Below are 27,428 nucleotides of genomic sequence, written 5' to 3' on the forward strand. Positions count from 1 at the left end.
TGATGAATATGTGCCACACCTATTATAAGGGTGAATTAAAGATACTTCAATTTACACATAATAGGATCTTGCATGAGGGAGAAAAATGTATCTCAGGTGTAAACTAAGCAGCAGTGATACTCCTGATGGAATGAGGGAGTGTCAGAGCACGTAGACACTAAAACACTCTTCAAGTAGCACTGGATCTCTTCTTCAGTAAATCTACAGCAATACAGCTACAAAACCAGAACATGGATTCATACCATGACTCTTTTGCCATGCAGAGCCGACCTGGGAGTGCTGGGATTTCTGTGATATAAAAAGATCCACAGTATAAACTACAGAGCTATAGGTCCTAAGAGCACTGAGGATGAATCTCAAACACCTGTTGGGCCATCTCAGTCATCTGCCCCATCTCTCCCATCTTCCCTCAGACACTGAAATTAAACTCACAATCATTCCTATATAAACTCATGCTCTCTTTAAACAGTAAAAGAAATGCAGAAAGAGAAGAGGACAATGCAAGAGGAACTCAAAAATCGAATAGTTAAGAACTAGTAAACACAAATATACGTGTGCCTGGATACTACTCCTGTGCTGCACTTGACAGAGCCTATGGGCAAAGCTGATTTTAAAATACTTCCTTTAAATGCACCATCTCTTTAAATGCACCATCTCTGACCCTGCCAGCCTCAGGCAGCCACCTTCCCTAGCAGGGTGGGTATCCCATCTGGTCCCCAGATACTGCTCCAGAAGATTACAGATTTGACACAGGTGTCCTGTCTGCCAATGACACCTGAATGCTTAAGGTGCCCTAATGTACCTCAAACAGCATCTACTCTTTTTCACTCAAAAGTGAAAATGTGAACAAATGAACCTAAAGAGAATTTCTTTAGTGGGGAGACATATATTTTGGATGATTCTGTGGAATACTAAGGTAAAATTAGGCCTAACAACATACAGCAGTTGGTTTCCTGTATCTGTAGTAATAAACACAACATTCATACTTTATAAATTTAAATAGGATTATTAACTTCACCCTGCCAGGTATAAACCACAAACATGTTTTAAACTACAGCTTAAATTATGCAAAAACATTTCCAGTGGAAATATTTTCTGCCTCCAAATCCCTTTGACTGACAATATTTACCTCTAGCTTGTATATTGTTCATCTGGAACACTCTCTAAGGGAAACTTAAATCTTTAGAAAATTGCAAAGAAGGACACTAAATTCAAAGAGTTTTTAAAATTAGGACTTTGTACAGCCACAGAAATAAAATAAGTCAGTAAATGATACCAACAAATTATAGAAGGCCTTTAATAACATGGATTTGGTCTTGGTAAGGCTAAACAAAAACCGAGCCTACACTTTCCTATATGAACAATAGAAGCCAACAGCAGAAGAGAAAAATGGATAAAGTAAACACAATAGACTTAATTTATTATAGATCTATTTTTATATTTGTATATATTATATCTACAAAAATACATGCAAAGTGTATGATGATTAACATTAGTGTTTACCAGCATGTTTCCAATCTTATAAAAAATATAATTTTCAGAACAGTATCATTTAATTGTTGTTGCAGAAGTACTTCTGTAGATTTAAAGAAATGCTGAAGTGTGGCAGCAAATCCTGTATCATACCATTTATATCCTGGCAGTGTGAAAAAATGTCAGTATTTTTCTGTAGAACTCTTGGTTTATCAGGAGTATATTAATTGCTCTTTTCAGAAAATGGGAGCATTTGCATATCTATGGCAAGGTGTCAGTTTAAGACATATCAAGGGAAGCAATGTGAGTCATACCATTTCAGAGTACAAAGCACAAAGTAAGTTTAAGTAAATGCTGCAACCTGACATTCTATGTCAGAAGCAGATACATCATTACCAAGGTAATCCAATCTATGACAACTTCATTATCTCAAATTTTCAATGCTGAAAAGCCATGTTAGCTATGGATTGCAAAGGTCTCTTCTAATCTGAAAGCCTCTGCTTCATGAGGGCAATATTGTAAGTGATTCACATGTCATGCCCAGGGCTACCCTTGTATGGATGGAGTAGAATTTTCTTTTTACAAATAAACTCGCTACAACAGGATAGTAAGATAAAAAATTGAGATATCATAAATTTTTCATACATGGAAAGTTCTCAAGATCAACAATGCAACAGTGGGAAATATGGATTTCTTTTTCTTTTAAAACTGAACAATTGTTCACAGTCAAATGTGCACAATAAACCAAGAAACGATTCACCCAGCCTTGTCTTTAACTTTAACTTTGGCTGATATTTTAGGTACCTACAACCTGTTTAAAGAGTCTCTAAGGAATCCAAAATTCATCATCCAAAATCTAAAATCTTTTTAACTTACTGTCTTTGTCAGGCCCCTACTTCAGCTACCTAGGTAGATGTTTAAGCACTTCCTAATCTCTTGCTGTTTGTGGAGGAAGTCTTTCTAATAGCAAATTTACTAGGTTTTACTAAGGTGAAATACTGTAGGATACAGGAACAATCTTATTCAAACACATTGCATTTGTCATGATTCCAACAAAAATGCCTTTCTGTATGGCTTTAAAGACCTTAATTTAAGACAGTGGGTGCCGAGAACATTGCAAATTTAATATTTGCAGTTAATGCGTCCAAGTCAAAATCTACATACTTTAAAAAAACCTCAAAAACCTGTGCCTAGGGAAGATCATGGAGAAGCTCCTCCTAGAAGCTGTGCTTAGGCACATGAAGGACAGGAAGGTGATTTGGGCACAGCTTCACCAAGGACAAGTCCTGCCTGACCAACTCAGTGGCCTTCTGTGATGGAGTGACTGCATCGGTGGACAAGGGAAGGGCTACAGATGTCATTTATCTGGACTTGTGCAAAGCCCTTGACATGGGACCCCACCACATCCTTCTCTCTAAACTGGAGAGACTGATTCAATCAGTGGATTGTTAGGCAGATGGGGAATTGGCTGGATACATCTGGAGGATAGCTGTTCATGGTTCAGAGTCCCAATGGACATTGGTGACAAGTGGTGTCCCTCAGGGAATCCATACTGGAACCAGTGTTACTTAATATCCTCACTAATACTGGAACACTTAATAATATTGTTAGATGAAAGGATCAAGTGTACCCTCAGCAAACATGCAGGTGACACCAAGCTTCACACTGGAAAAGAGCAGGCTTGGATTAGATATTAGAAAGAAGTTTTTTCCTGTGAGGATGGTGAGGCACTGGAACTGGTGGTTCAGAGAAGCTGTGGAAGCCCCATCTCTGGAAGTGTTCAAGGTCAGTTTAGATGGGGCTTTGGGCAACCTGCTCTGGTGGAAGATGTCCCTGCTCATGGCAGAGGGCTGGAACTAGATGATCTCTAAGGTCCCTTCCAACTTAAATCATTCAGATTCTATGATGATCTCCCAACCATATCTGGCCATTATGCTAATCAGTTTGCTTTGGACCATTCTTACAGTTCCATACATTTCATAAACTCTGGGAAACCTTCACAAAGTCTCTTTTTGGAAATGAAATTTGAAGACAATTGTCCTCATAGAATAATCTTCACTTGAGAGAGATAACAGTCTTACTAACTTTGATTACTTGCTTTATGTGTTTAAATTGGTTCAACAGATTATGTGGATTATATACTTTTGTTTGTTATTTTGCCTATTTTAGTATAAATTACCAGAAATTTCGTTTTGTGAAAGCATTACTGGCTGTCTGAAGACCTGTGTGAGCCTAACAAAACAAATCAATCCAAAGGAAAGTACACACACATAAGTACACATCTTAGAAAATTTTGACTTTATGAGCAAAAAGTTTAGAAATTGCAGCATGGGCAAACCATTGAAAGTCTGAAACTGTGTAGGTGCAGTGTTTCCCAAGTCTGTAGAACTTAGCATTAGCCAGGGAAATTTAGCAAACAAAGCACTGCTCAAGAGGTCTGCAGTGTCTGGTTTAACAACACCAGAGTTCCTGGGAAAAGGGAAAGCTCATAAAGGGCTAAAGCTATCTGCTTTTTTGCTTTTTTTGCCTTTTTGTTTTGTTTTGTTTTTTGGGTTTTTTGTTTGTTTGTTTGTTTGTTTTTGTTTGTTTTTGAGATACCTAGAGGTGACAATTACAATTCTTGTTTGTAATTTATGCTGTTGTCATGTTCTTGACTCCTTATTACGACTACCAATGCACATGGCTCATATCCCAGGGCAGACTGCACTGTTGTATCCACATTCTTTTCTAACAGTTTAAAAATTAACTGACTCTTTTATCTGGGTACATTCTGTACACACTCCTGTATCTTGTACAAACTGGTTGTCCTGTTGAGTGATGCTTACTCCCACTGACGTCTGCTGTGATAAGATGGAATGAGTCACGCTAGGTGTTCGTAAAGGTTAACAAGTAATATATTCAGAGCTGCAGATAAATCACGATGCCCTTCCATGTGGCAGATGCTACAGAGCAAATTGCTGAGAAATGCCTAAAAGTAGGTAAATAAATAGGTGGAATCAGTGGCTTCAAAATAAATTTAAAAGTGCACATTCAGAAAGCTGAGCATTATCCCTGCACGAAATAGTGACACTGAATGACCTCAGAATATTATTTCATTGTTAAGAATCTGGGTACACCACAGATAAAACCACTTTTTAGCATCTTGTCACTGTGTGCTGCCAGTGTTAAATGTGGTTCACATCCTGATTTTGCAGCTTTTACACCTGTCTGATCTGCACCATCCCTGGAGGATTTTCTAGCCAAGACAAATCAACATAACAGTTCTGCTCTAGCTCCCTGCCCCTCTGCTGTGAGAGTCAAAGAGACAGTCAAAATACACTGGGGGCGTTTCTTTCTTTTTTTCCTTCCTCTCTTTCCTTCTGTATTAAAGAAACCAAGGAAACCATTGATCATCTCACAAAGGATTTGGTAACTCAGTACACGGTATCTGTCTTCTGAAACACCACTGCAGGAAGGTTTTAGCACAATTTGGAGAAGTTTACTTAGGCCAATTTTCAGATGGTATGGAAATATATTGTTTGCTGCAGTCACTACAGATGACTGCACAGAATCAAAATAAAGATATTATCAAGCCAAATGCTAGTTCTTACTACTTTTTTATTTAAAAAAAATGTTTTCATCAGGTTTCTTCAAGTATGCCGCCAAATTTCCTTCCTAGAAAAATCATATAGGTCTGCCACTAGAGTAAAAGTTGATTCATTCTGTCCTTGTGTTGTCTGTATTCATTAAAGAAGCAGTAGCACTAGCTCTCCTCCATCCTTCCTTGACATGGGAGTAAAAGATATACAGTCAAGGCTCTGGATTTTGTATGCTGATGTAATGACCCATAGAACATTACAAACTACTAGGCATCTGTTCTGCAAAGGAAGTAAATTCTGTAAATGGAAGAATATTTTACTCCACACTCACATATGCTAATTACAATACACCCAGTATCTAGTGCTTTGTTATTTGCTGGATCTGGACAAGTCCCTGTGCAGTCTGTGAAAGTATTATATCCTTCCATGGATGTACCCATCATTGAGACTCTAAAATTGTTTTTCAGAGACAATCATTTTCTCTATTGATTGGACAGGGAGTCTGTGTGTTTAGCTAAGGTGCTATGAGTCAGGATGCCAATCCATTCATTAGATATTGTAGCATTTGCTTCAGGTGAAAATTCAACATTTCAAAATGCGTATTACTTATACTGAATATAAAAGCTTTTACCTATACAGTTATAATGTTTATTGCAATATTTTATTGTCTAGGGCTCCATTCAACCACTAAGTCCCAGGGTTCAAACTTAAAGCTGCTTTAATCTAAAAATCTAAACAAATTGAAACATTGCTAAATATACGATTTTCAGAAAAATGAAAAAAAAAAGGAAATATATGGAAAGGAAAAAATTTCAGTGGTCTACTCCATCATGACCAGTTCATCAGCTTCTGTCCTATTGCTGGTTTTGGTCATGGTTTTCTCTGTGCTTGTATTTCAAGATATTCTTGATAAAAATCAGTACCATTATTGTTAATACTATTGTTAATAGGACACCACTGCTCCTCTCTCTGTTTTCTTTTTCTTTTTCTTCAGTTCCAAGGAGATGGAGCAACAGAATGCCTCCCTGCTTTGCCTCTGAGGGACGGGTTCTAGGCAGACAAAAGCTAAATTAAATATAATTTTTAATTTGAAGCAGCTTCTTGTAGTGAATAGTATCTATTAATGTACCCAGTTTCTATTAAAAATATTCAGGTTTTATATGAGCTTTTGGTGAGATAATATTTTCTTTTACATAAAGCTAACAAATACATATTTTTAATTCATATTATGTACCCATAATAATAACACAAAAAATAAAATCCTTCAAAATTTCAGGGTCTTTCCTTTACCTGATGTAGCTTGTGGCAAGGAAAACATGCATGTTACACTGGTTTATACGAAAATTCTTAAAAAAAAAAAAGGAATAACTTTAAAATATGGTCAGCAGGCTTTGGCCTTCCTTTTAGCAAGGCATTGACCAGACATAAATATCATTTAATTACTCCATTTTAAAACCTTTCTAAAAAGTATATTCTCTGCTTTGAGTAATGGTGTACAAAAGCAATCCACCTCAGCAGTTAAACATTTTAAGTGAAACAATCAATTTCAATGACAATCTGTTATTCATCCATAAAATGTATTAACTAATGAAAAATAGGCATCTCTCCACAATATTATAGTCACACATTTCAGTGAGAGACTTAGAACAACTGGGACTTCACAACCTTTTGATACAATTAGATATGTGCATGGCTAAATCAGCAGTAAAGTGAATTCTATCAGGGTTGAGTGAAATAGCTACATAACTAGAAGCTATGAATAAAATGAAAGAAGACAAAGACTTAATCACTAGTCAATTCCTTTGTGGGCAGAGGGAAAAGAGTCTAGTTATTTGACAGCTTTTATTTATCCAAAGGCCAGAATTAAGAAATATACATTTTACAGAAACATTCTTTCAATAGATCAAGGAACCTATTTCTTCATATATTTGTTTCACAAAGCAGCATTCATAAAACATGGCCCAGGATAATGAAAATGGAAAAGAAAAATATTCTGTGTAAAGGCAGATTCAAAGTCAATTTCCTGTTCCAGGAAACAATTTTACCATATTTGATTTAGAACTGGATAAACAAATTCCATCCTCACTGCACCAGGGAGTGCTATAGCATGGCCATTTTGAAAGTTACAAAATCACTACTTTAGGAAGGCTCTGATAAAAATATCCAGATTTCATATCATTTTATGTAATAAAAACTTTCAGCCTCATGGTGTTTTAAAACTGCTATTTTAAGACACTTTATAGTTTTGCTTGTTATTCTGACAGACAAGTCAAGTACTGAAGAAAGAAATAGGATGAACCTGTATGAAATAGCATGTCAGCAGATCTGTAAAAGCTTTTGTGCACCCAACAGCTTTACTAGCAATGCACTGATGGGCCATTACTCACCGTAGGAAAAAGCACCTGTGAAGACTGCTTCTCCTTTAGGCAAGGGAGCAGCAGCCAAGCAACAGGATGAGCCATGTGCTCCAGACTGGAAAACAATTTTTTCCCAGGTTCAGGCAGTGTGTAACTCAGGGTGGGAGCCAGGGACTGGGAAGTGACTTGGAAATCAACCACTTTGTAAAAGAACAAGATCTTGAACGAGATGTTTACTTAACTTCTTTTTGTTAAAGAGCTCTTGGCCTGGTCATCTGCACTGTGGTGACTGAGGACATGAAGTATTGTTGCCATCACTGCTAATTACACAGGTCAGCTCTGTGCATTTGACTGCTCACAGCTAACGTTGAGTGTGCTTGCTGGGCAGTGATGGCTTTGAGTATGCAACGATAATGGTGAATAAAGAGAACAAAAGATTTGCACTAAATGTGTTGCTAATTAGTACCAGTCTAGAAAAGCTTTATTTTACAGGCATTATTTATAATGTTTTTTATACATACCCATTACAGTGAAATCTGATTCCTCTTATTTTTTTAGTGTACACATACACAGACACATACACATAATCATATACAAAAATTTGTTTCATCCCTAAAACTAAGATGCATTGATAGGGAGATGCAGGAAAGCTGTTCTATGGTAATGAAGGAAAGTTCCTATATGATAACAAGTATTTCTAAATTGGTCCCTTCTGAGAAGCCAGAAGTTTGTTAATATTTGAAGGGTATTGTGCATATGACCCATATCTGTCCATGAGGGAATAGAATGGTTATTGACAGACTTCAGCTACTATAAACCTGAACATGTTCACTAATTTCAGAGCAGCCATGGTTGTTTATCATGGTTATAAATAGGACCTGATGATTATAGGACTATGTCTGGGCCAAGAATTTGGTAAGAGCAAAGATATGCCTGTAACATAAATGGTTTAGCAAAATTTAAAATGATTAACTTTTGCACTGCACTTTCTAATGCATTTTGTCTGAAGTTTTATGATTGTAATTTCTAATTGGCCATACCCAAGCAATTTTTCCTGATTCTCCTTATACTATCCTGAAACAATTTATAATGAAGACCTTTAGATATGAAATGGGTTTATTTTTGCAAGCAAAAAATTTAGCACAGTCACAAAATATAAAAATAATGCATAACATATAAATGATAGCATTAAGGTATTTCCTTATTTAGTTTTTTATCAACATCTTTTTTTAATTAAGTCTATATCTTCAACACTTTAATATTTTTCTATAGTTAAATACTTCCACCACTTAATAAAAATATAAGTTATATTTTATGCTTCTCTCATACCCAGGGAATCAATTATTCTATCATACAAAGATATCAAGTTATTTTGGTATTATCGATCTTTTAACAAATTGTTTTGATTTTTTATTTCTAGAATTAATACTTTCTAATTTATTCCAAAGGTTTCTACACTCTTGAATTGAAAATATAGGTTCCTCTTTCTCATGGCTATGTTTTTCTTTGTATTAATAAAAGTACAATGTTTATTATTTTATAGGTAAACTCCAAATTAGATAAATTAGTTACTTATCAAAATTTAAAAGTGTGCCAGTTTTTCATTATTCTGCAATGACAATCAATAAATGTCTTGATCAGGACATATGAAACTCTGAGTTTTGTTTCCTCCTCTGATGAGGTAATTTCCATTTCTACTCTGACACTGCCATTAGCCATCCTATCTCTGCCCCTGGATACACTTTGGTCTTACTGAAAGTGATACAAAGTTTTAATAACTTTGATTATTCGTAGCTTCAATAATTTTAATCTCCTTCCAAAATTCTTTTGGTCTCAAGCTTGTGTCTTACCTTTTTTAATCCATGTCTTAAAGAACTTCAACTCTAAGCAAAGACCAACCACATCTTTAAAGAGCAGCTCAGCCCTGACAAGATAACCAGTGATATGCCTTTGTCTACAAATTATTGGGAAAACCTAATTGCTGCTAAATTTAACTGTTAGTTGACATAAATTTATCCATAAGGATTGACAGTTGAATAAACAAGTAAGAACATGGATAATAACTGTTTACTTATAAATTCCCAGCTCTTCTTACTATAGTTGCAGTCCCAAGTATCATGGACTCCATCCAGTTACCACTGGATTCAGTGACAAATTTTTTAAATGAACTTCACTAGGTAGCAAACTGGGATGGAAAACAGGCATAAATTTCCCAGTGTTTCAAGTAGATTGCTACACATTCAAGGATCTAAGTAACAGAAAAAATCCATTCAGAGTGGGATATAATTCATCCCCTGAAGTAACAATTCCCTGCTGAATTTCACATGGCTCTACATAGGTACTTAGAAGATTGAATCATACATTTTGAACAAAGAATATTAATTTCCCTTTTGTCATTCATATTTTATAGAATAGTTTAGTTGCTGACAGAAAAGGTGTTTGGGGAGTAGTATAGGAACAGTAAAAGGATTTACAATTATTAGCCATGTGAATTGCATTTCTAGTGTTGCCATCACTAAAAGTTGGTAGCGAGAGTGGCACTAGGAAAATTTCATTTTTCACAGAAAATAGTGAAAACAATACACAATTATAGAAGTACTTGACTGAGGTTGAGATTGCTTATGCTATGGTTTGGTATGATTTGGTATTTGAATCTGGATCAGAAGGGTTCAGACTTGAGGGGAAGAATCAATAGTATGGAAAATATTACAGCTTTCCTACCAAAATTTTGACCCAACATTGCAGAAGGAGGTAAATAAGATATGTTGTTCTGGTCAGCACATTTTGTTTCTGTCAAAGACTAACTTTTTCAAAAAACAACCACCATGGTAGGCCAAAAATTTATTATTATCTCATCATTGTGATTTACTGGATAGATACTTTATGGGTTCATTAATGATTATTTGTAGACATTCCACTTGGAGCAGTATCAAGGAAAAACAGTGATCAGAATTAAAGGAGCTTACCATATCATCTTTTCAGCTGCTAAATTAACACTTGTATAAGCCTCAGTTTTCAGCACAACTATTTCAGCACAATTACAGTAGAGAGGTTGGGAACAAGATCAGTAGAAGATGACACAAAACATGCCAGCAGCACTAAACCAACCCACTGCTGTATTCCTTCTCACCTGCCCAGCTCTGAAGGGTGAAGTTCAAACACATTTCCAGCTGGTGGAGAAAGAAGCTTCCCTTTAAGTGTTACTTCTATCAGATCCATGTTGTACAACTGTTAGAGGAAAAATAAATTCATCCTACCCACCCTTAAGGAAAGAGGAGTGACACTGGAATAAAGGAATGCAAACAGAGCATTTTTTTCTACTGCTGTTATTTTTCAGTACATGTATAGATAGGCTTTGCCTCAACTAATGATCTTTGTTTTCTCCTTAATATTTTCAACTCTTTCTTGAAAAATATGTTCATTGATAGATTTCCTCAAAGTTTTACACAAGATACTTATTGGAACATCTGTATCTAAGATAACTACTGTTTGAAAACAACAATTAAGAATATTAATAGGCAGTGGCAAAAGTACTAAATTAACTAGAGGTTAATGTCTACCTGCCACTTCATGCACCATAAATATTCTTCTGTCTATGCTTTAATTGAAAAATGTATGAGAATTTTGGCTATGAAAATTGAAAAGCACAGTTAGATAAAAATTACAGTTGGATAAACAGCTCAGTAGGAGCTCATCCTACAGATACTGCTAAAATGTGAACATGAGCCATCAAAATGTTTACTATACTAAATAGATATTAAAATCCATTTTATTTTATTCTTGGCACTGTTAGATAACTGCCTCCCAAGAAATTATCTTGCTTGTGCTGATGTAAAACTATTCTGTAACAGTCATGACTATGCAAACTGTAAGTGTAATCAAACTAAATAAAGAACAACAGTTAAAAAAGAAAACATGGACAAAACCCCATGAACTTATAGGATTGTGTAATAAAAAGCACATGGTATATATGCAAGGAGTCACTGCAACAAACAGCCTATATCCAAGTCTATACACCTATAGTTTATCCAAAATGCAGTACAAGTTATAATATCCTTTAAAAATTCTTAAGCAAATAGATCACCTGAACAAAAAACCAAGGGGATAAAATCAATTTGCTTTGGTTTCAGGGAAGTCAGATCTTCATCTAAGAGCAAATAAATTAGATCTATTTTTATTAATAATAATTTACACACATTTCACACATACTGAAACAGACAGACTCCTTGTTTTTCTTGACTTCACATGCCTAGTGACAGAAAAACTTAGAGGAAACAAAGGAAAAAGAAATCCCAGCATAGATTATGACTGTGTTAAAGACTAGAAAGCATTCATAGCTTTCTGAAAAGTCTGTGCTAAATAGTAGAGCATCTCTAGACCCATGTAGTGTATTTCAGCTATTTATTTATTGCAGAAAATACTGGTCCTTGTATGATTTGTTCAGATACCATGGAGATAAATAAATCCCAATTTCTATATAGAGTTCATAGCAGCTCTGCTGGAACGTTGTAACACCAGCATTGCAGACACCAGTCTTCAAGGATAAACAAAATTAATTTATTTTTTCTTATATATATGTGTGTGTGTGTGAATATATATTAGTATACTGTCTGGCATAAAAGCCACATGCACACAGCCACATACACTCAACTACCTTGGCACATTCTGCTAGCCAAAAATTATTCTTGCAAGCAAATTCTGGCAAATCCATGTTCTGCCACTAATTGAGGTAATCAAGGTACTCAACATCATGAAATTGTGCCTATTGCTTCCAGAAATGATCTTCTGATTTCATTAGCTTTTAGGAATAGTACTTATCTTTGACTTTAAATAGACTACAAGCTCTGTACTGTGCATATAAATGTTCAGTCTGTCTGTTTAATCATTCAGTTTCAGTATTTTGCATGATGCCATATGTTCCTCTGACTAAACAATCTGCAGTTTCTATTCTGCTGGCTTTTATTTTTGAGATCTCTGGGATTTAAAATTTCTCCACCAGAAGTGGCATTCTCTCCATACTCTGATCTGCCTCTTAGCTTTACAATCAACAATCCATTTTATATTCCCTAAAAGAGAACATGGATGGTGTCATTTCTTCACATGATGATGTTAATTACTGTCACCCCATCACACTCATTTTTTCATAACAGAAGCTGCAGGGACGCATCAAATTAACTTTTTCTCCTCTGTATGCCTATTCCAAAGCCAAGAAGCTTGATTTCTAAATGACCTCATCTTTGTATAAATATATTTAGAGTATTTCAAAGATAATGGTTGAAATTTAGAATGCCCTTCTTGTCCTCATGAAATTTACATCTATTTATCTTTTCCCTGGGTTTTATTTTTATCACAATTATATGATGTGTTGGGTTGACCCTGGGTGGATGCCAGGTGCCCACTGAAGTGGGGTCCCCTTTTTGGCTGGGTGGGAGAGAGAATAGTACAAGAGAATGCTTCAGGACAAGGAAAGGAAGAGACCACTCACCAGCTACCACTATGGACAACACACACTCAGCTTGGGGAAATTAGTTTAATTTATTGCTAATCCACTCAGACTAGGGTAATGAACAATAAAAACCGAATCTTAAAAAAGATTCCCCTAGTCCCTTGTTCCCAGGCTCAGCCTCACTCCTGAATCCTCCTCTTCCAGCAGCACAGGAATGGGGGTTCTGGTCCATTCATCACACATCATCTCTGCTGATCTTTCCTCTGCAGGGGGATGACTCCTCAGACTCTTCCCCTGCCACAGGAGACAGTCCTGCATAAAACTCCCCAACATGAATCCTTCACAAGCTACAGCTCTTCATTAGATATCCAGCATGGATCCCTCCCATGGGCTGTATTCCTTCAGGGACAGAAGGCTCCAGCATGTGACCCTCACTGGGCCAAAACTTCTCACCAGCATGAGCTGCTCTCTCCACGGGAGCACAGGTTCTGCCAGGAGCCTGCCCCAGTATGGGCTTTACCTGGGGTCAAATGTCCTTCAGGGATCCCTGCTCAGGTGTGGAATCCTCCAGGGGCTGTAGAGAGATTGCTCCACCATGGCCCTCCATGGGCTGCAGGAGAACACCAGCCCCACCATGGACTTTTCCTGCAGGGGAATCTCTTCTCCTGCACCTGAAACACCTGCTGCTCTTCCTTCACTGACCTTGGGGTCTGCAGAGCTGTTTTCTCTTCTATTCTCACTTCTCTCTTTGCCTGCAGCTGCCCAGTTGGGGTTTTCTCCTCCTTGACTATGTTATCCCAGAAGTGCTACCACTATCACTGATGGACTTAATATTGGCCAGTAGTGGTTTGTCTTGAAGCCAGCTGGCTTTGGGTCTGTCACACACAGTGCAAGCTTCTAGCAGGTTCTTACAGCAACCACACCTACAGCCCCCTCACCACCTAAACCTTGCCATGTACACCCAGTGCATATGATCACTATAAGGCATTATTAAGTCACTCAACTGCAAACAGATTACAATCAAGTATTAATTATGTCAGAAATACAGGTGCCATCACTTTAAAATCATAGAAAACACTACATATGTAAAACAACAATTGAGACGGCAATTTTTCTTCATGCTATGCTTGAAATGGGAAATACTTGGAGGAAATTGTACACATTCTCTTACTGCTGTTAAAGGCATCATTACTAATTCAAGGCATCCATAGGTTAATGACAGATTATAGAAGCTTTCACCTACTCCAGTCTTGATTCAGACAGGAAATCAACCTGGCTATCAGAAACAGAGAGAGGCGGGGGGGAGGTGTGTAAACAAGCAGCCAGCCTTGCATCATTTTAGTCAGCATGCCAAGAGCAAAGCAAACTGTACATGAACCATGTTCAATGCTACAATGCACTTAAGGCAGGGACTGTTGCTAGTTGTGACCCCCATAGCTACTCATAAGTACCTACACTTCTAAAAGAGAAGGCATCTCAGTGATGAATTTGCTTGTCAAGGTGAGAAGCTTGCCTTCAGGAGCATTCCACAGTGCAGTGGGGGATCTCAGCATACCCAAGTGGGTCCTGAAATCAGAAAGCCCCAGGAGAGTGCAGAGACCTGGCAGGAGCTGGTGGCTCACACAACCAACAGGTGCTGGGTGGTGGCAGCAGGCAGCTCCCTCTGAGGGGTACAAGGGCACGTCTGTGGGCCTGGCACACTCTGGGGGGTGTGCACCTTGCTGTGGGCTCCTGTCTGGGATGTCACTGGGAGAACAGCAAGCCTTTGCAGTCCACTATTCACTGCTCCTCTTGCTCCATGAGGGCACCAGTGATAGAAAGGGACTGCCCGAGGAGCACCAAGAAGGATTAGAGAGTCCTTGGACAAGCAGTGAGGATATCTAGAGCACAGCATTTTTTTCATCAATTCTCCTGGTCGAAGGAAAGGAGTTTGAAAGAGATTAGTCAACAGTGTGCATGGCAGGATTGCTACCCTGAACTTCAGGCAGGGATCTGCTTGGTAGATTATCATTGGATAAAACCCTGGAGGGAAGAGAAACCCAAGAAAGGTGGTTAATATTCAAGGATCACCTCCTCCAAGCTCAGGAGCAATGAATGCCAAAAAAGATGAAAATGGGGAAAAAAATGCCAGGAGGCATGCATGGATGAGCAAAGAAGCTCTTGGGAAAACTGAAACATAAAATGAAGCCCAAGGAGGGTAGGAAGAAGGACAGCTAACCTGGGAAGAACACAGAGTGATTGTCCAAGCACTGGGGAACATGATAGGAAGGGAAAGTATTCATGTCATTAAATCTGGGCAGGGAATTCAAGGGCAACAAGAACAGCTTCTATAGCTAAATTGGTGATAGAATGAAGACTGGGGAAATACAGACCATGTCTAGGGGGAAACAGAAGACCTGGTTAGAAGGCATATGAAGAAGTCTGAGGCATTCAACAAATTTTTAGCCTCAGTCTTCACTGGTGTATGTTACAACTACACCACCCAGGTCACAGAAGACAAAGGCATGGACTGGGTGAATGAAAAACTGCCTGCTGTAGGAGATCAGCTACAAGACTATCTAAAAACCTGGAAGTGCATAAGTCCATGGGACCTGATGAGATGCATCTATGAGTGCAGAGGAACTGATGGATAAGTGACTCAGCCACAATCTCTATTTGAGAGGTCATGTAATTCACAGTGACTGAAAAAGGGGAATTATAAACACAATTTTTAAAAAGGGAATAAAGAACAACCCTGTAAAGGAAATGTCAGTCTGACCTTGGTGTCTAGCAAGATCATGGAGCAGATCCTCCTGGGAATGATGATAAGTTATGTCTAAAATAGGAGGTGGTGGGTGACAGCCAAGATTGTTTCAATAAGGGAAAATCATATCTGACAGATTTGGTGGCTTTCTACGATGGGATTACATGTTTGGTAGATAAGGGGAGAGTGACACCATCTACCTGGACTTGTGCAAAGCATTTGACGGTGTCCCACATAAGATTGTTGTGTCTCAATGGGAGAGATCTGGATGGAATGCTCAGTATAAGCAATTGTTTGGGTGGTTGTACTCAGGTTGTGGTGAATGATTCAATCTCCAAACAGAGAGCATGATGAGTGATGTTCCACAGGGATCAGTACTAGGATTGGTGCTGTTTAATATCTTTGTTGATGACACATAGTGTGGGATCAAGTGTACCCTCATCTGCTGGTAGCACCAAGCTGTGTGGTGCAGTCATGCTGGAGGAATGGGATGCCATCCAGAGGAACAGCCTTGAGATGTGCTTCTGTGCAAACCTCAACAAGTTCAACAATGTCAAGTGCAAGGTCCTGCAGATGGTTTGGGGCAATTGCAAACACAAGTACAGACTATGCAGAGAATGGACTGAGAGCAGCTCTGAGGAGAGGATTTAGGTGCATTGGCTGATGAGAGCTCAAGGGCTAGCAATGTGCAGCTGCAGCTCTGAAAGCAAAACACTGTCAAAAGCAGCATGGCCAGCAGGATAGGTGATTCTGCTCCTCTGCCCTGTTCTTGTGAGCATGGACCTGGAGTGAGTCTGGAGGAAGGCCACAAAGATGATTAGAGACCTGGAGCACCTTTAGAGAGGGACAAGGTTCTTCAGCCTGGAAAAGAGTGGGCTCCACACTTATTGCAGCCTTTCAGTACCTAAAGGAAAGAAGAAGAAGGACTTTTCATGAGGGCATGTGGTAACAGGACAAGGGGGAATTGTTCTAAACTAAAAGAGTCAATTTCTATTAGATATTAGGAAAAAAATGTTTCACTCCAAGCATGGCGGGACAGTGGCACAGGTTGCCCAGAGAAGCTGTGACTGTCCTACCCCAGAAGTATTTAAGGCCAGTTTGGATGGGGCTTTGAGTTACCTGGTCTAGAGGAAGGTCTTCCTGTCCATGGCAAAGGGTTTGGAACCAGATCATCTTTCAGACTGCTTCCAACTCAAGCTATTCTATAATTCTATAATTCTGTGATTCTTGAAAATACTTCCAAAAATATGTCCCCTCATAGCTAGTCTTTTATGTTTTATAGTTTTATGCAGATAAAATTAGAGGCAGGTTTATGGGCCCTAAAAGAAAACAATTTCTTCATGCTCAAAAGTAGTTCACTCACCAAGGGCAAAATTTACACATTTTCTTTTATGATGGAAATCAAGAACACATTGAACTGGCAGTTTCTAAGGCTCATTAGACCAACTAATCTGATGCTTTTCTAAATTAACACTGATTATTTCTTAATATCTTTTTCAAACTTAAAAAAACCCTGTTTTGGTTTTCATTGTCCTGTGAAATCAGATCCTGCTTTCTGTCAGTGCTTAATTCAGCAACAATTTTTTCTGAAGTGTATCTTTAGTCCCTGTGTCAGATTTAACAGCTTCACTTAGTGTTTTACTTAACTTCCATGCTCATCTACTTTGCTGTTTATAGTTTCATCTGCTTCCATCTGCTCTGAATAAAGTTGCAGTAAATCTGGCCTCTTGCCTTTTCTGTCAATTTTTAAGTGAAAATAAAGTCTAGAGGGCAGGAGCCCCAGACTTGGAAGGCTTAGTGGAAATCCTTACTCCCTCATAGACCTAAGTTATGCTGAATAAAATACATTAAAGGCTTAGAATCCTTAAGCTTTATTATATCTGGGAAGGACCTGAGGAAGGGAACAAAAGAACTTGTAAAAGAAACTGTGAGAACAGAAAGTTATTTTTACCCATGATTACAAAATTATTCACTAATTTTAGGTACCTTAACCTTTCTCCAGTTGGCTTCAGTTACAGTAACAAGTGTTCCTCTCTTTGATTCATCACATACTAAAAGTTTTGAACTGATTGGTGCAACTAGCTTTGAAGAATGCAATTGAATTTTTCTGAAGATTAAAATTTAAAAAATTAATAGAATGTTTATTATTGGTTCCTCTAAGAACATTTACAAAACACTCTTGTCTTGAGCTGACTTAGGGAATTATGAAAGAAGGCGAGAGCTCATGTAATTTAAAAGTATGTTTAATAAAGAATGGGATTCACTAAGATCTCAGGATGAAAGAGCAAAAGAATAGAGGGAAATGTCTGCCTCCAAGTGTGAAATTTTTTTATGGAATGTTTGTGTTAGTTCTCCTTCCTTCCTATACTGCACTGAGGGGGAGTGATGAAGCAGCTCTGTGGTGCTTTGCTGTCTAACCACACCAACACAGGAAAAACAAAAAATGGTCACAGACTGAACAGATCTATTCTACAGAGTAAATACTAGAAAACAGGCAATTAAAAATCACCTATTATATCTTCTTGATGCAATGCAATTTGGGAGCAGGACATAGAATAATAATGTATTTGTCTTACTAATCATTAAGTGCCAAAAGGTCAGGCAGCATGAATACTAACTTTGAAATAGTACTTTCATTTAGTTGTAAGCTCCTGAATTTCCCCTCATCCAGTAGAGATGTGTTGCAAGCCAGAATTGGTTTTATATTAGAAAACTGGATGAGTCATTACAGTGATAACATGAGAAGCTGAACTATGCCTGGAAAGCATTGCACAGCCCCTTTAAGGGGGCTGTTGAAACAGCTAACAAACAACATAACAATTTACCAGTATAAAACTCATCAAACATTACCTAACAGAGGAACAGCTTCCACTGGTGAAAGCTGGCAAGAGGAACTGGATGAGAAATTCTGTGATTCAAGCGTGCACCAGGAAATTCTATTCTCCTGTTTCCAAAATTCCTTTGTGCATGGCACAGCACTCCACATCCAAACCTTCTATTTTTGTCTCAAAATCAGACAAATAAGCTAACCATACTTCATACTGGGCTGTGTCAGTCCTATTGATGCACCTTTGCTTTTCCTTGAAATAATCCTAAGAAAAGAATAGAGAGGCTTCTGTTCACTCTGGTAGGTCCCCAAGGGTGGAAAATAAAAGCATCACACTTGTGGAGCACAAACCACATCTACTTCATAATATACACATAATTATTCACTGAGCAGCTTTATTTTCCCACTTTTTATTAATGCCTTCCTTACAGTGAAAACAGAGATAATTATACATAAGCTTTCCTGAAATAAGATCCCATTTAGTATTATGAAAAAGTAACATGAAAGTACTAAGTGTGCAAGAGAGAGAAGAGGATGAAAAACCAATATAAAAACCTAAATGAACAAAAAAAACCAAAAGCTTCACATGGAAATTTGTTTCTAAAAAAACTATCCATGGTCATTGATATATGGGAAAACAGGCTTATGTACTGGGTTTGCATGGCTTTGGTAGCTGGGGGAACTACTGGGGTGACTTCTGTAAAAAGCTGCCAGAAGCTCCTCCATGTCCAGCAGAGCCAATGCCAGCCAGCTCCAGGACAGATGAGCTGCTGACCAAAGCTGGGCTGATTAGAAATGGTATTAACACCTCTGTAATAACATGCTTTAGAAGGAAAAAAGGCATTGCACAGATTTAATTGCAGCCAAAGAAGTGTGAGGTGAAAATTTATGAGAGGAGCAGCTCTGCAGACACCCAGGTCAGTGCAGGAGGGGCAGGAGATGCTGCAGGTGCAGAGCTGAGATTGCCCTGCAGCCCCTGGTGCAGCCCATGGAGAGGCAGCTGTGCCCCTGCAGCCCAGGGAGGGACATGGGGAGCAGAGATCCACCTGCAGCCTTGGGGGTGACCCACACTGGAGCAGGTGGGTGCCCAAAGGAGGCTGTGACCCCATGGAGACCTGTGCTGGAGCAGGCTCCTGGCAGGACCTGTGGAGCCCTGGAGAGAGGAGCCCATGTGGAGCAGATTTGCTGGCAGGACCTGTTGGTTTCTGGGGAACTCACACTGGAGCAGGCTGTGCTGAAGGGCTGCACCCCATGGAAGAGTGACCCTAACTGGAGCAGTCTGGGGAGAACTGCTGCCCATGGGTGAACTCTTGTTGTTGAGTCTATTTTGCCCCGATGGAATTCAGTGACAGATTTCTCTCTGTCAACACAGGAAACTTGTATTTTCTCTCCTCTGCCTGCTTGTGGAGGGGAGTGATAGAACATCTTTGGTGAGTGCCTGGCTTCCAACCAGGGTCAACCCACTACAGCTTAAAACCTCAAACACTAAATTCCTTATATGCAGTACTTGAGAAACTTGTAACAAACAGGAAGTAGCACTACAGACCACTAGAAAAAAAAAAAAAAGTGTTAAATACCTGATTCCTGATGGAAAGACATTTGAGCTATTAGGCCTGGAATAGATGGAGAAAGAATATTCCTCCCTATCCCTTGTGAAAGTGGAATATGCTTTTCTCTCTTATGCATCTGAAAGATGGGATTTGGGAGAATAAAACTGTTCATAACTGTGATTAAAACCTCTTCTCATATGCTGTGCTATAATGAAATAAAGGAGAGTGCAATGAAACAGCATATAACTCATGGCACATTTCTTACACAGAGGCAAAAGCACTGAAGGTTATGTAGGATTCCTTTTAATAGATGAATGGGAGAATTTAAATGCTACAAACACATTATTAAATACTATTGACTGCTCCAAATTTTGAGGAATCTTTCATACTGCAAGCTACAGAACAAGCCAAGCTATGTTTGTGTGCCTTGCTTCTCCCATCTGGATCCTAGAGAAATCATTCAAAGATGCAAAAAGGAAAACACATCTGTCTGGCCAAGAAACTGAGAGCTCTGAACATGGGAACAATGTGCTTCCCAAACTTAGAATTTTAAGATTTCTAAGAGAATCATAATGCAAACTAGCACACAGAAAAGATTCTGCAAAGTTTCAGCCTCCAGACATATTTTCAGCCACACTGAATCTATCTCTGCTGGCACTTTAAAGAATCCTAACTAAACAATGCTCTGGGGCTTTGTTTCACAGCTGAAGACACTGGAGCTTTTGCTCACCTCATCTGTGCGAGGTTTCAATTGAGTACAGCACCCTGCAAGCAAGAATTTTGGATAAATCTTTGAGAAGACTAATTTTTTATGATGATTTTCTTCATAGACCTGTCATTTAGGTTTTTTTTTTTCACAATCTTTCTCACAGATTGCAAGAGATAAGTAGAAGAAAACGGCTAAATGTTTATTCATAGAACTAGAGTGGGATTATTTTTATCTCAGTAGGCACATCATAAGCTCAGAAGAAAAGTATCTACTTTTAAATTGGATAGCACTGAGGAAATAAATTTCAGGGAGCGTGAAGGTATCAAAGAACAAAGATTTTTCTTAAAGGTTGATTTTTTTCTTGAAAAAAAAGGAGTAACTAGTGGGAGAGAAATAAATTAAAAAAGCAAACTTTATAATTAATAGTAATATTGAGTCAGTTTTCATAAGGAAAGACATAGATTTTTGGTAAAAAAAGTAAAATTGAAGAGTGGTAGCAAGATTTCTGCATACAGTATGAGGTAAATTGGTTTACCTGTGATAAGCATAACCCTAAGAAGGAATCAAACACATGCAATCTTCAATTACCATAACAGTTTGCATGTTTGCACATGTAGTGGTGGCTATCCAGAAAAGAGGGTGACATTATACTACAACTGTTCTGTTTTGACATCTAGCTGTAGCACTGGCTCCAGGCAACTATTAGCCTTTAAATGACCCAAGATTGACAGGTGTTTTCAGTCAGTGCTTATTCATTATTTTTAATTTGATAAATTTGTATGTATAATCTGTTTCTTGCTGTTGAGTATCTATCATATGGAACTTAAGTCATAATTCTTAGCTGTAACCATCCACAGAAGTTAAATACAAAGGAAAAATGAACCTGGTGTGAACTAGTTATCACTCACAGTGATTTGAACATGACTGGATATTTCTCTCATTTTATTTGTTTGATTTTCTTTTGGCATCACTAAATAAACTTTAGCCACAGTGAAAGACAAAGCTCATGATCCAAAAATAAATTTCACAAGCTTTGACATGCTTTTCAAAGTGATACTGACAAGTGAATAGTTGACGCTGAGGAAAATACATCCAGGTATCTTGAAGGATAATCATGAAGAAATGCACAAATTTGTTGTGACAGAAAAGAATGTGTCTCAGAATACAGAACAAACTGAGGGGGATTTACTCTCCATTCAAAATACATGCAGATATAGCTATGTGAGAATCTTGCTCAATATTTTCTGCCTTGGTAGAAGGCACAGTTTTAGCCAGTTGTGTTAGATGCTTCACAGTGAAAAAAGAAAAGATGGGAAAAACAAAAATAAGAAAAAATTTATGAAACAGTTCTACAGATAAAGCATGACAAAATCTCAGTGGAGGCAAGGCTGAAGGTACTGTTTAAAAAGCAGAAAATTATTCAATGTCTTGTGGCAGAAAATGAAGAAGTCCAGAGGAATAAAACAGCAGAACTGAAAAGGTGATATCAATGAGTAAGATGCCAGGAGTGCCTAAACAAGGTAAGTGGTTATGGGACAAAGTTTATTATTGAGATTAGAAAAACTGATTGTGATTCTGAAGAGAAATTATATAGTATTTCTTGAGAGGTTAGAAATTGTAAGAAGGCTGAAAAAATGCTCAGAAAACAGCACTGATGCAGTTTCAGGCTTTCAGTGATCTAGCATCTGGACTTGGCAAACAAGATTTGCTGAAATTTCTTAAAAAGTGTTTCTCAGAAAAGGTTTCATTGATACATTCAGGAAGGAGGTCTATAGTGGGGGATGCTAGTGCACTGGAAATAAAATGTCAGAGAAAAATGTACTCAAATACCTTACAAATTAAAGCAGAGGAATGGGAAATATGTGCTAGATAATGATCTCAACTCCAAGGGTGCACTGAAACTACTCATTATTGTCCACAAGCTAAAGCACTCTGGGCATTTACAGACAGAGACAAGGTTAGTGCTGCTGGAGGAAAAAGGAAAGTAATGATAGTGAGTGGCAATAATGAATGAAGGAATAGAAGAGACAGAGTTTGACACCATAAATATTACTTTGCAACAACATTGGCTGTTAGAAAGACTATTAGAAGGGAAAAGTAAAATGCAACATGTTTTTTTACAGACATGCCACTACAGTTATGACCTTCAAACTGTATTCTTTGACACTTGGCACAATTTCTTTTAAAAATAAATTGAAGGGCTGTCCATTGTTTAATTCAATGTTTCCTTAATTTAGCAGCTCTTGTCTCCAAAGGAATATTATTTTTTCATAACATCCATACAAGCATACATACAAAAGCAAACACATATACTGATGGCAAGTAATTTTGTAATGTTCTTTTATCATAACAGCCATTGTCAAGATTCTTCTTAACACAGGTTATTATAATTACTTGATTGTCCTGTTAAATTTTTGAAGATTTTTTACACTGGTTGATGAGTGTGCTAACCCATTAACTATTTCTGTTTTCAGCACTAAAGAGTCTTAACTCTACTTTAATGCTATTCATTCATCTGTACTGCTATTAATATTTGTTAATTCTTTTTTTATTACTAAAAATCAGAATGTATTACTAAAAATAAAAGTAGGTCAACCAGAGATAAATATATTTAAACAAGTATTTGGAGATAAATGTATAACTTGAGTTAATCATAAACATTTCTTCATAGAAGCATGATTATAGTAGCAGAACACAATGTGTTAATTTCAACAGAAATGGAATTAGAGAAAGTTTGTTGTAGAGTTGCAAAAAGAATTTCTGAACAAAATTAGATTAGGAGAGTTAAAATAGCCAGCAGTCTGACAAAGTACTGAGGACTCAGCAGTAGTCTGAAAAAGTACAGGGAAACAAAATGGAAAAACTAAATCAATTTTTGGCTTAATGTGGACAAGGAACATGAATTTGAACCTTTTCTATCCAAAATTATTATTCCAGGAATTGGATATTTTGTGTTATGATTAGGTTTCCCCCACAGAAATAAAAGCATAAAAATTAATTCAAGGAAGACAGTATTTCATGCCAGGGCATACAAAATGTTTTGCACCATCTGTCAGATCCCACAGCTTGTTTACTACAGTTTTGTGGTGGTTGTTGACTGAAGTCTACCTACCTTCTTGGCATTTTTCCTTGTCTGAAATGAAAGGTTTTTGGTCCATTTCCTACTTGTATTATCTTACATTTGCTCTTTCCTCTGCAAGGCAATACAGTCTGTGAAACTCTTTTTATTATAAATTCAAACAAAATTAAACTCTGCCACCACATACCAAGCAAGGATGCTGGTAAGGACTCTAGGCTGTCATCCTGGGGTTCAAATTTCAAAAGCTGTAATTCTTGGGAAACTCCTGTTGGTTTTGAGATTTTCTTGGTTTCCCAAATACAGTCAGATACTCAGCCTCTCTCAGAAGATGAAAACCCACCCAAGCCTCAAAAATAATGTAAATTTAATATTATTTAGGAAGGGGTTTTTTTTGTTGTTGTTTGTTTGTTTGTTTGTTTGTTTGTTTCATTTCAGCAGAAGAACTAGGAGTTAGAATTTAAGTAATCTACAATATGTCTTGGACATACTTTTAGAGATATTCATTGTGGGGCAGAAAATAGAATCAGGGGCTTTGGTCCACAGAGGCTACACCTACACCAGCAAGGTGTGCAGCCTGACAAAAGCGACTTTGAATGTTTTCAAGTTTTGCATTGCACAAGCTTTGAAATTATGAATGTCCAAGGATGTAAAGAATATCACAATTTTTATGACACTAAAATCACTAGAATTTCTACTAATGACAGTATGTTAATAGTTCTAAAAATCTTGAATTCTGTTTGTTTATCTTTTTTTTTTTTAAGTATGCTCTTTAAATATGTAAGTATACATATTGTGGCATATACATACCATTAAAATGTGTCAATAAATATATAACAATTATAAGAGAAATGTCTCACATATTCTTCCTATTTAGTTTGTGGAAGAGAAGTTTTAAGATGTGAATCTTGTTTTATGGAGGGGAACAGCTGCTGTGAAAGTTTTCCCTACAGATTTTACAACTTAACTAAAGAAATCACAGTAAAGGTAGGCTTAGTTATGCTGCATGGAAATAACATAATAATAAAAAATCACAACACATACACACACAAGCATATTATGTTTAAATATGGGGAACTCTCCATCTCAATCTTTCTGTGGAATAACATTAAAAAAGTATTGGAGGAAACTGGTATGGTCTTTATTCTAATTTGAGACATTTTTCGGATTCAGTGTAGCCCCTAAAATTGGGAAAATGGATAAATCTGGAAGGAGAGGATATTTAAGGTCCAGTCTAAATCATTCTGTGATTGGGCAAACAAATATTTCACTATTCCATACCAATGTCAGTTCCATTTTTCCAGTGACTAACAATATTCATGAGGTGCGTGCAACTTTTTCAAGTACTTTGAACACCACTAGGTATGATATGCTTGTGCTTAAACTGGGAATCATCAAATTTTGGTTATATTCCTGTGCCACTAGCTTCCTGCCAGACCTGGGAGAACTCTATTAACCTTTAATTGACTCTGTCACACAGTCTGAGAAATCAGGACAATATATTTGGCTCTCTTTATAATGCACTTTGACATGAGTAAGAGAAAAAAAAGCTGGGCAGGTGCAAGACTGTTCTGTGTCACAGAAATATCACAAATGCAGCAGCTCCAGGGACACACAAGGGGGGATACATGACTGCTCTGTTTGCTTTCAGCTAAGCATTTTTCAAAACATTTGCCAATTCCTAATTATGTACTCATATGAAATATGACTGGGAGGAACCTCACAGGGTTATTCAGTCAAACTGTTCTGCTCCAAGTCAGGATCAGCTGACATTTTAGCTTATGGCTTTCAGTTTGTTTTTTTTCCTGATAGACACAGAGAATTTATTACCTTTCAAATTTTTGGCAGAATGATCAAAAAAATGAACCAGTAGCAAACAACTTTGTGTTAATGATATTTTGTAATTATTGAAATTATTATGTTGCTGAAAAAAATGACAGGTCATTTTTTCCATGTGTCTTGCATCAACTCTTTCATGTCCTTTGAAATTCTTTAGCAAGGTACTTAATTTCCATATACAGCAAATATGATACAGGTAAAATGTTCTTTCTTGTTGCTTGTATTTTTTTCTAAACCTAATATTTTTTTCTCTTAATAATAGACAATATTACCGTGAACTCAAATAGTAAATGCAAATCAATTTCTTTAACTAATTATTAATTAATTTCTTTCTCTTCTTGTCACTTCTTTTTTTCCCCCCCAGTTTTGTATATATTGGTTTATTATGGAAAACAAAGCATTATATCTTGGCATATTTTTCCAAGTGCTTAGGTGCATTATGGTCTTGTGTGATTCCTTTAGATTTTAGACTGTCCTTTGTACAAAAACCACCAGTATTTTTCATGCATAGAACAGCAATGGTATTTTTTTTAAGATTACTTAAGTGTTTCTAAACTCAGTGATTAATCAAGCATTATATCTTAAAGAAATGAATTTGTCCTGAACATTCATAGTCTGATTTACTATTTATTTCACATCCTGTTCTTTCTTAATCTTGAATGGTTTTCCAGGAGAAAGAGGTGAAATTAAGGGAGAACAGTCACTTTATTACATACTCGGAATTTTTAAAGTACTTTTAGCAATTCAGATTATAACAAAATATTAAATGATAATGTCTAGAAACTCAAACTGAAACTTTATTAATGAGTTCCCTGCAGTCTGCTGTTTCTAGAGAACATTAAAAGCAGGTTTCTGTTAAGAACACTAACACAGGTGAAACATCTGTTGCTGATTAAAGTAACCTTTATAAAATTCATATCAATTTTCAAATACATGTACATAAAAATCTACAGCTATGTCAGTGTTCTTGTAAGTGGACCAGTACAAATCTCAAACTGTTGGTACAGATTTCACAAATACAATAGAAAGTAATTTGCCTCTTGTAAAAACTAAAGTACTTACTAAACACCATACAACATAACACGACCTCAAAGTATTGCATAAGAATTAAATAAATTTGCTGCATACCAGCATTGGTAAATATTAATAAATTTTCCTCATGAAGGGAATCTGAAGCAAATGTTCTAACATGATTCATCTGCAGAATTCAGAAATGAAATCAATCATCTCAGAAGATTCCATCTCTAACTGTTAGGTCATCCTTGTACCATAAATATTTCTGTTCATATGCAGAAAAATTATGCAACAATTAACATTCCAAACAAATATCACATCTAACCAAAGTAAAGACAAGTTACAGAAAAAAATACTCTGTTCTTATAACTATGTACAATGAAAATTATGGAAAAGTGCAATGCCAAAAAAGACCCCTCAAAAAATATGAAAAATTAAAGTAAAAATAAAATAAAAAGAAAAATAAAAAAAGAAAACCGAAAAAACCTACAAAACGTAACCAGACTGTATTATTTTTTTCCACTTTAATTAAGGAAAAAACCTCATAATTGCATGAAAGGCTACCACAGATAATGACTTTTTTCTAAGCATTTTCAGGGGTTGTCCTTATGTCTTCTCTTAATGTTGACTACTTAATGCATACTTTGCATGTACTAGCAAAAGACTGAATGACCTAATCAGAATTATTTCACTAGATTTCTTTCCATGGAGCTGGAAAATGTAGAATTTGGGCAAATTGTTATTACTATGAGCAGGCTGTTAACTTGGTTAGTATTGTTTACATAAACAGAATTTTTACAACTGTCTGTTCAACGA

Source organism: Oenanthe melanoleuca, chromosome 3, assembly GCF_029582105.1.
Source record: "Oenanthe melanoleuca isolate GR-GAL-2019-014 chromosome 3, OMel1.0, whole genome shotgun sequence".
NCBI lineage: Eukaryota > Metazoa > Chordata > Aves > Passeriformes > Muscicapidae > Oenanthe > Oenanthe melanoleuca.